Consider the following 8,142-nt stretch of genomic DNA (forward strand, 5'->3'; position numbering starts at 1 on the left):
TAACGAAAAGCATGTTATAGCAGAACGACCTGCGCATACTCTTGTAAATGGGGAAGGTGCCAGTGTAAGTCGGCGGCAGACTGCACTGACACCTACCACCTGTAGTGGTTTCTTTATTGGCATCAATGGAGAAACCTGTGTAAATGCCCACAGGTTGTGGCACATCCTGTTCTGCAATTCAACATAAGCCTGTCCTACTGCCACATATTGTGACACAGTACATGAAAATCTCATCCCCTCATCTTTGTGATGCTCAGCTATGTGGTTAAGACCAAGCCCAGGTTGAGTTAAGGTTACCGGATTGGGGTTGTTCAGGTTACCATCAAGACATCACTACCAACTCATTCAGTGGCTCAGCTGGGTACCTGTCTTGGTTACTGTCCTTTATTGGTATCAATCTCAGTTATGGCCTAGAACAGGATCAGACAGCTGGTTGTTCAAGCATCACCAACAGGGTCAAGGGACATTTGTGGTTCCGGGTTCAGGAAAATCTTTAAAAATTACCACATTTCCCCCCGTGAGTGTGGAAGCCACATGTCATTACATCAAGGATAAATGAATGTGACATGAATTGAATTGGTCATCCTCTCCCTTTGCAGGACAACTTTCCTTGCAGTGTGAAGATACAGGGCTGGATTTTCCAAGGTCTGGCAATCACTGTCATATAATTGTTGGCCTACTATACTGTTCTAATGAAACTTAACGTTAGCTCAAAAACAGCATCTCATCTGTTTAAGCACCAACTCTAGAATAAATTTCCACAGGATAATCAAATTAATTAATTTTAGTATTACATTTATTTTGTGAACCCATTAATATTAGAAGTAACTAACATTTCACAAAGTTCTTAAATGTAATACTTATAGGCTTAAAATATAGCATAATCAAAGTACATTAATAAAGAATGTATCAGTAACATACAATCACAATCTATTCTGGTTCGCTTTTCCAAACATAAGGTCTCCTGTCCCCCTCGAATATACGATGCCTTTCAGAACAATGCAGGTCAGGTAGCCAAGGTGAGTGGTCTGGCTCCGTTGTTAGTGAATATGATAAAGAAAGTCTGTGTATTGGGATAGATGGTAGGAAATTGGAATGTTGCTGCTGCCAGTGTCATTTGCTTTGTAAAATGTCTTTTCCAGAAAGTTCATGTTTAAGTCCAGTCAATGCTATTATATATTAAATTTTAGATAATACCCCTTCATATTAATCCACTTTCCTCATCAGTAGCAGCCGTTGATGCTGCTGTTCCTATTCACAGCTCCTCTGGACCCATCATTTATTCATTTCTGTTGTTCCATTACCATCTCCTTTGGCCTTGCATCATTATCTCTTTTATTGTTTAATCGCTCCTGCCTGCTAGCCTTTTGACGTGTTCCCTCAGTTGCCACTGTCCTTAATTATAATGTGTTACATCTCTAACATTTTGCAATTCAGTAGAAAGGTCCTTGATCTGATTAGGCAGAATTTTAAACTGATAGTTCCTGGCAAAATGGTGAGATCAGATCAAATATGAAATTCAGATACAATTCTGGTCAATCAAAGGTATTTTTCAGAATTTTTAATGGGGTGTGGCTGCCAAGGTTAGCATTTCCTGCCTGTCCTTGCACTTAGTGACTTGCTTGAGCCACATCAGAGAAGAATTCATCACATGAAGCTGGAAATGACCAGAGTGGAGAAGGATAGCAGATTTCTTTACTTCAAGGAAGGACATGAGTGATGCCTTTCTTCAAGTAGAAATTGATGAAAGCTGTCATGGTCATTATTACTGAGACCAAGTTCCAAATTTAAATTCATATGTGGATTTGAACCCATGTCTCACAAAAATCAGCTTGGGCCTTTGGATTACTAATTTGGTGGCATTACCGCTGTACTTTTGCCATCCACACAAGGGTAGGTGGGTTGATGTGCCAAATCTGGCAAAGGAAGGATCCTTATTGAAAGGGGCCCCAGCATGGATTGGGAAGGTTGAGCTGAACGTGAACCTTTGAGGCTGCAGTGACCGTCGGAACGGAAAGGAGACCTGTGAGGGCTGCATCTCTCGCTCTTACCTGTAAGTCCTGCTGTGACAGCTGAGAGACGGCAGTGACACAATGGCACCTCCCAAACTTGATGGGCAAAGGACAACTTCTATAACCAAATGCACTTGCCACATAAGAGGCAGGTGAGCAGCAGAAGTGAGCTCTCTCCAACCAGGGAATAGTGCAGCAAGAATAAGCATCACCTCAGGTTGACATGACATGTGAGTGGCTTAACAATTTCAGGTGCCAAGCTCCACACTGACTTTTCCAGCATTCTTCTGTAAAACCACCCAGCAACTCCATCTGTTCCTCTCTCTTTCAAAATATCACATGCCAATGTGGGAAATCAACATACATATCCACCGTCAGCCTATTGTTCTCTCACACCCTACCTCACAGTTACCACCACAAATGGTGTCCTTTTCTCTGTGCTGGATGAGGGTATCACTGATGGACCTACAATTATTGTCCATTCTTCATTGACCTGAGGGTAGTTAAGAGTCAACCACATTGCTATGTGTCTAGAGTCACATGTAGGCCAAACCAGGTAAGGATGGCACTTTCCCTCCGTAAAGATGTTTTTTATTACAAAAATCAACAGTGGATTCATTGGACTCTTAATTTCAAATTTTTATTGAGTTTAAATTCCACCATCTGCCATAGGGGGATTTGAATCCAGTTCCCCAGAACATTTAGCTGGGTCTCAAGATTAGTAGTTCAGTGATAATACCATCAGGTCATCACCTCCTCATTTTTTGTTTTCCCCATTTGTAATACTCATAGCTGTGTGATTTCTCACCTTGTAGGAAAAGAGAGCTCAACCTTGAGGCGTAGTATTGGATGGGGGAAGGGAGCCATCCAGTGACTGCACTTTGACAGCCACTGGCAGTGCCTACTCCTGGGGTGACATGGTGGCTCACAGCACCAGGGAGATGGGTTCAATTCTAGCCTTGGGCATCTGTCTATGTGGAGTTTGCACATTCTCTCTGTGCCTGCTTGGGTTTCCTCCAGGTGATTCAGTTCCCTCCCACAATCCAAAGCCATGCAGGTTAGGTGAATTGGCCATGCCTGTAGTGTACAGGAAGGTGTAGATTAGGTGCATTAGTCAGGGATAATAGGGTAGTGGAACAGTTTTGAGTGGGATACTGTTCAGAGGATCGATGTGGACTTGTTGGGCCAAAGAGCCTGTTTCCACACTGTAGGGATTCTATGGATTCACTGCTCCACAGGGAAGGTGGCCTTGTTCCAGGAGGCTGCAGATGTCAGTGACAGTCTGAGTGTCCTATGGCAATGAAGCTCCAGCGTGTCAAGAGAGCTGATCCCCTGCCTATAGACTTCTCATGTATACAACCCAGAAGAAGGTGAGGGAAGTTGTTGGGATCTTTTAGAAAGTGTAATACCTTCAACAAATCCAACACCCCCAAACCCTCCGCAAGTAAGATTCCAAACAATAATTCTGGCTTTCTCATTGTAGATGCTACCAAACCTGCCAAAATTTCCAGAAATTTTTGTTTTTGTTTCAGAGTGTCAGTATCTAAAATATTTTCTCTTGTAACAATGTAACCAGAACCAATCAAACCTAGTGATGTGCAGGAGCATACACAATGGCTCAGTGGTTACCACTGCTGCTCCATGGGGACCTGGATTCAATTCCAGCCTCAGGTGATCTTCTGTACAGAGTTTGCTCATCCTTGTTGTGTCTGTGTGGGTTTCCTCCAGGTGCTCCAGTTTCCTCTCACAGTCCAAAGCCGTGCAGGTGAGGTGAATTGGCCATGCTGAATTGTCTGTTGCATCCAGGGACATTCATGCTGGGTGGATTAGCCATGGAAAATGCAGGGTCACAGGTTTAGGATAGGGTGTGTGAGTCTTGGTGGGATACTCTTTGGGAGGTTGGTGTGGACTCAATGGACCATCAGTTGGTCTAATTGGCAAGCACTAAGGAATAGCCCTCTAAGCTTATATAAGTACAAAGATAATTGGAGCTGAGCCCGTAAAATCCTGCTTTATCTGGCCTAATGACATGTAACCCTTGCTCTAAAGAATCAAATGAATGGCTTAATATTCACCTATGACTGATTTCTACCTTGAATATCATTCATCTTCACAAGAAGACACTGTAAGGAGATAGAAAAATTTGAAACCTGACCTAAGGTCCACCAAATGAACTGTGTGATATATATATATATATATATATATATATACACACACACATATAAACATATACATAGATTAATAAAATATAGCTACAACTTCAATACAAATGGGTTATTACCTATCAACAATTGTGGGTGGCACGGTGGCACAGTGGTTAGCACTGCTGCCTCACAGCGCCTGAGACCTGGGTTCAATTCCCGACTCAGGCGACAGACTGTGTGGAGTTTGCACGTTCTCCCCGTGTCTGCGTGGGTTTCCTCTGGGTACTCTGGTTTCCTCCCACAGTCCAAAGATGTGCAGGTCAGGTGAATTGGTCACGCTAAATTGCCCGTAGTGTTAGGTAAGGGGTAAATGTAGGGGTATGGGTGGGTTGCGCTTTGGAGGGTCGGTGTGGACTTGTAGGGCCGAAGGGCCTGTTTCCACACTGTAAGTCATCTAATCTAATCTAATTCCTCCAACTTCTGCTGACCAACAGCAGCTCAACCATGCAGCACACAGTGACTGAGGAAAAACTTGCAGCTATTTGGTAGTAATCTGTCATCTTGTTTGCAGGGAAAATCTTTGGTTGGAGTGAAAATAAGAGGCAGTCAACACTGAAGCCAAAAAAACAAAATATCTGGTTTTCTTGTCTCAGCCAATTGGCACCTTAGACAGAGGGTCTGGCAATCAAGATAAGTATCACCTTAATATCCTAACATATCTGGCACGTAAGCTAAGCGTTATAATTCACATTGCATATCTTATTTCAAATCATTCACTGCTAGCTGTACAATTATTATTTTTTTCCTGCCATAAGTTGGTCTAGTTGGCAAGCACTAGGGAACAGCCCTCTAAGCTTATATAAGTACAAAGATAATTGGAGCTGAGCCTGTATAATTCTGCTTTATCTGGCCTAATGACATGTAACCCTTTCTCTAACAGAATCAAATGAATGGCTTAATATTTACCTATGACTAATTTCTACCTTGAATATCGTTCATCTTCACAAGGAGACAAATATATTCAAGCAAGTGGAAATTATCCAGATATTCAAAGTGCATACGGGGCAGCAGCTACGAGACTCACCAGAATTAGGATTCAATCAGAATAATCTGGATGTCAATCCTGATGCAGCACATTGGTTTTACTGCTGACTGGTTTGAGTTGATTGTGACAGCAGCAACATCCCTCAGGTAGCATTCCCCTTTTCAGCATCGCTGGTCAGGCAGCTGTTGAACCAGAAAAAAGTCAGAGAGCAGGCTCATGGCTCAAAGGCGAGTGGGGTTCAGGTTTTTTCACAGAGGTGAAAGAAAGCAATCTTCCCTCTCCTTACTGCTAAAAGCCATAAGCCCTCACTTTGCAGCTGACATGGAATCTCGTTTAACAGGGACATGGATTTGAAAACCATATCCACTATGTGACTGTTCAGCTCTATCTCCGTTTGTAATACATTTGCCTCTGAACTAGAAGGTCCTGAGTTTAAACTTCGATCCAAAGACTTGAGGACAAAGTCTGTGCTGACAGTCTGAGAGACCACTCCCCTGTCTGACACATCGCCTTTCAGATGAAATGTAAAACTGAGATCCCACATGTCAGGGGATGCACAAGGTTCGACAGTAATATTCTGAACAAGTGTAAGGGAGTTCTGTCCAATATTTCTCATTCAACCATCATATCGAAAAATGATTATCTGGTCATTACCTTTTGTGGAAACTTGCTGTATTGTTGGGAATTAAATTTATTTTTAGGGCCACCTGAACAACTAGAAGATAGGGAACTGTTTGGACATTTTACAGATTGAAAAAGGTTTACCATATGGTTTTATCAAGAAGTGAGATCAATAGTTCAAAGTGGGCTGCAAGCCACCTGCATAAGATCAAGTGACTTCGGAGAAAAGACAAGCAAAGCTTTCAAGGAGATAAGAGATGGAGATTATGACCTTTAATTAAAGGAAACCCTGATTTAGAAAAGGCTATGGTGATGTCTATGGTTGCGTTCACAGATAAACCTTTTTGTTTTTCAAACCCAAGGGGTCAGTCGCGAAGACACCCTTAAAAGCATTAAGTCTTTCTCCTTCTCTCATTAGAAATTCTTAATAACCTGAAAAAGTTTTCAAGTATTAGTCTTTCTGGCTATCTTATAAACCCTGAAACTCGGAACTGTGATCACTTCATAAAGACTAGGATCCATCTTGTTGACAACCTGAACTGAAGAACTTCCACCAATCTGTGACTGCCAGCAACCTAGTTTCAATAACAGGTAACCTAGTGGACCATGTGAAATCATCACATTCCATCCTTTGTTTCCTGAAAGAGGCCAACAGCCTTTTGCTCCCCCTTTGGCCTTTCCTTTTAAGTACCGTATCTGCACAGACAAAGTCATTTTGTGTTGTGTGAGTGCATTTGTATTTGAGATTAAAGGATACAGCTTTAATTCTGAGTTAGAGGAAAGAAGTTAACCAGTGTTTTCAATTTGTTTAAAGAATAAGTCTCATTCATAATAAATGGACCATTTTGAGGTCATTAAATTAAATTCTGGATAGTAGCATACAACAGAGGCAGTTGCCAATTTGGTGATAAATCAGCACAGACTCATTTAATGTAATAGTTGTGCACCTGATGGAGTAGTTAGATTGATTATCAGCACATTTTCCTGTCACAGTCCTAATAGTGTGCAATTTGGCTGCCATGTTTCCTTAATTATGATTAGATTCCCTACAGTGTGGAAACAGGCCCTTCAGCCCAACAAGTCCACACCAACTATCCGAAGACCAACCCACCCAGACCCATTACCCTCTGACTAACGCACCTAACACTGTGGACAATTGAGCATGGCCAATTCACCTAACCTGCCCATCTTTGGACTGTGAGAGGAAACCAGAGCATCTGGAGGAAACCCACACAGACACAGAGGAGAATTTGCAAACTCCACACAGACAGTCGCCTGGGAATCAAACCCAGGCCCCTGGCACTGTGTGGGGTAGCAGTGCTAACCACTGAGCCATTGTATTTAATGGTAAATGCACTTGAAAAGTACTTCATTGGCTATGAATTGCTATGAGATCTCCTAAGGTTGTGAAAAGTTTTATATCAATGCAAGTATTTTTCTATTTCCAACGATTAATTCCATTGACTTGAAAAATTAAAGATAAACCAAATCGGGTAGCTAAACCTGACACCAAATTCATAAATCAATTCAGCCATACTGCACCTTCCCTCAGACATATATCACTTAAAGTGAGGAATCCCAATTTCACTTTCTCTTATTTATATAAGATATTTAAAAGTATCTTGTGGTATCTCTAGATGTCTCTTATCATCTTCAGCCAGGTCATACTTTTCAGATTAGTATTTTAGCTACATCTTGTGGTCAACTTTCAGTACTACACAAACTTGATTCAGTAAATCACCAGCAAGCATTACTTTCAGATCATATTGCACTCAATTCCAATTATGATTTATTTTTCAATGTTAAATTGAAACTGATGTTATAAGGAGCCTGCAGAATGATACCATGTATGCATTTTCTGTACTGTACTTCTGTAAGCATTGTCAATCTGTAATGTTTACTATATTTAAACTAAACCATTTGCCTTGTTAAATTCTCTCAAGTGGAATAGGGTTACACCATCTGGCAGTAAGTTTTCCTTTTGTGTTGCAACAGTGATCTCAATTAAATAGGCCAGTAGCGATTATAAAGATAAAAAACAGAGGCCAACTTTGGGAGAAGGAATGAAGTTAGTATGCAGCAAGAATATAGTTTTGTGATCCCTATACTTCACCACAAGGAGAGAAAGTTAAGAAGCAAATTTCAATGTTATGTGTCCTTTGTGGCTGCAGTTGCTATTAGCCAGGAGGCGAAGGGTAGATATTTAACTTAATAAGATTTAGAAGATCCCCAACTGCGGAAAAACTTTAACAAGTGCAAATCTGATTGTACTTTTCAGCCATTGTTGCACAGTCTCACATTTAAATCCATTACTTGCACA

Source organism: Hemiscyllium ocellatum, chromosome 34 (genome assembly GCF_020745735.1).
Source record: "Hemiscyllium ocellatum isolate sHemOce1 chromosome 34, sHemOce1.pat.X.cur, whole genome shotgun sequence".
In the NCBI taxonomy this organism is placed as follows: Eukaryota; Metazoa; Chordata; class Chondrichthyes; order Orectolobiformes; family Hemiscylliidae; genus Hemiscyllium; species Hemiscyllium ocellatum.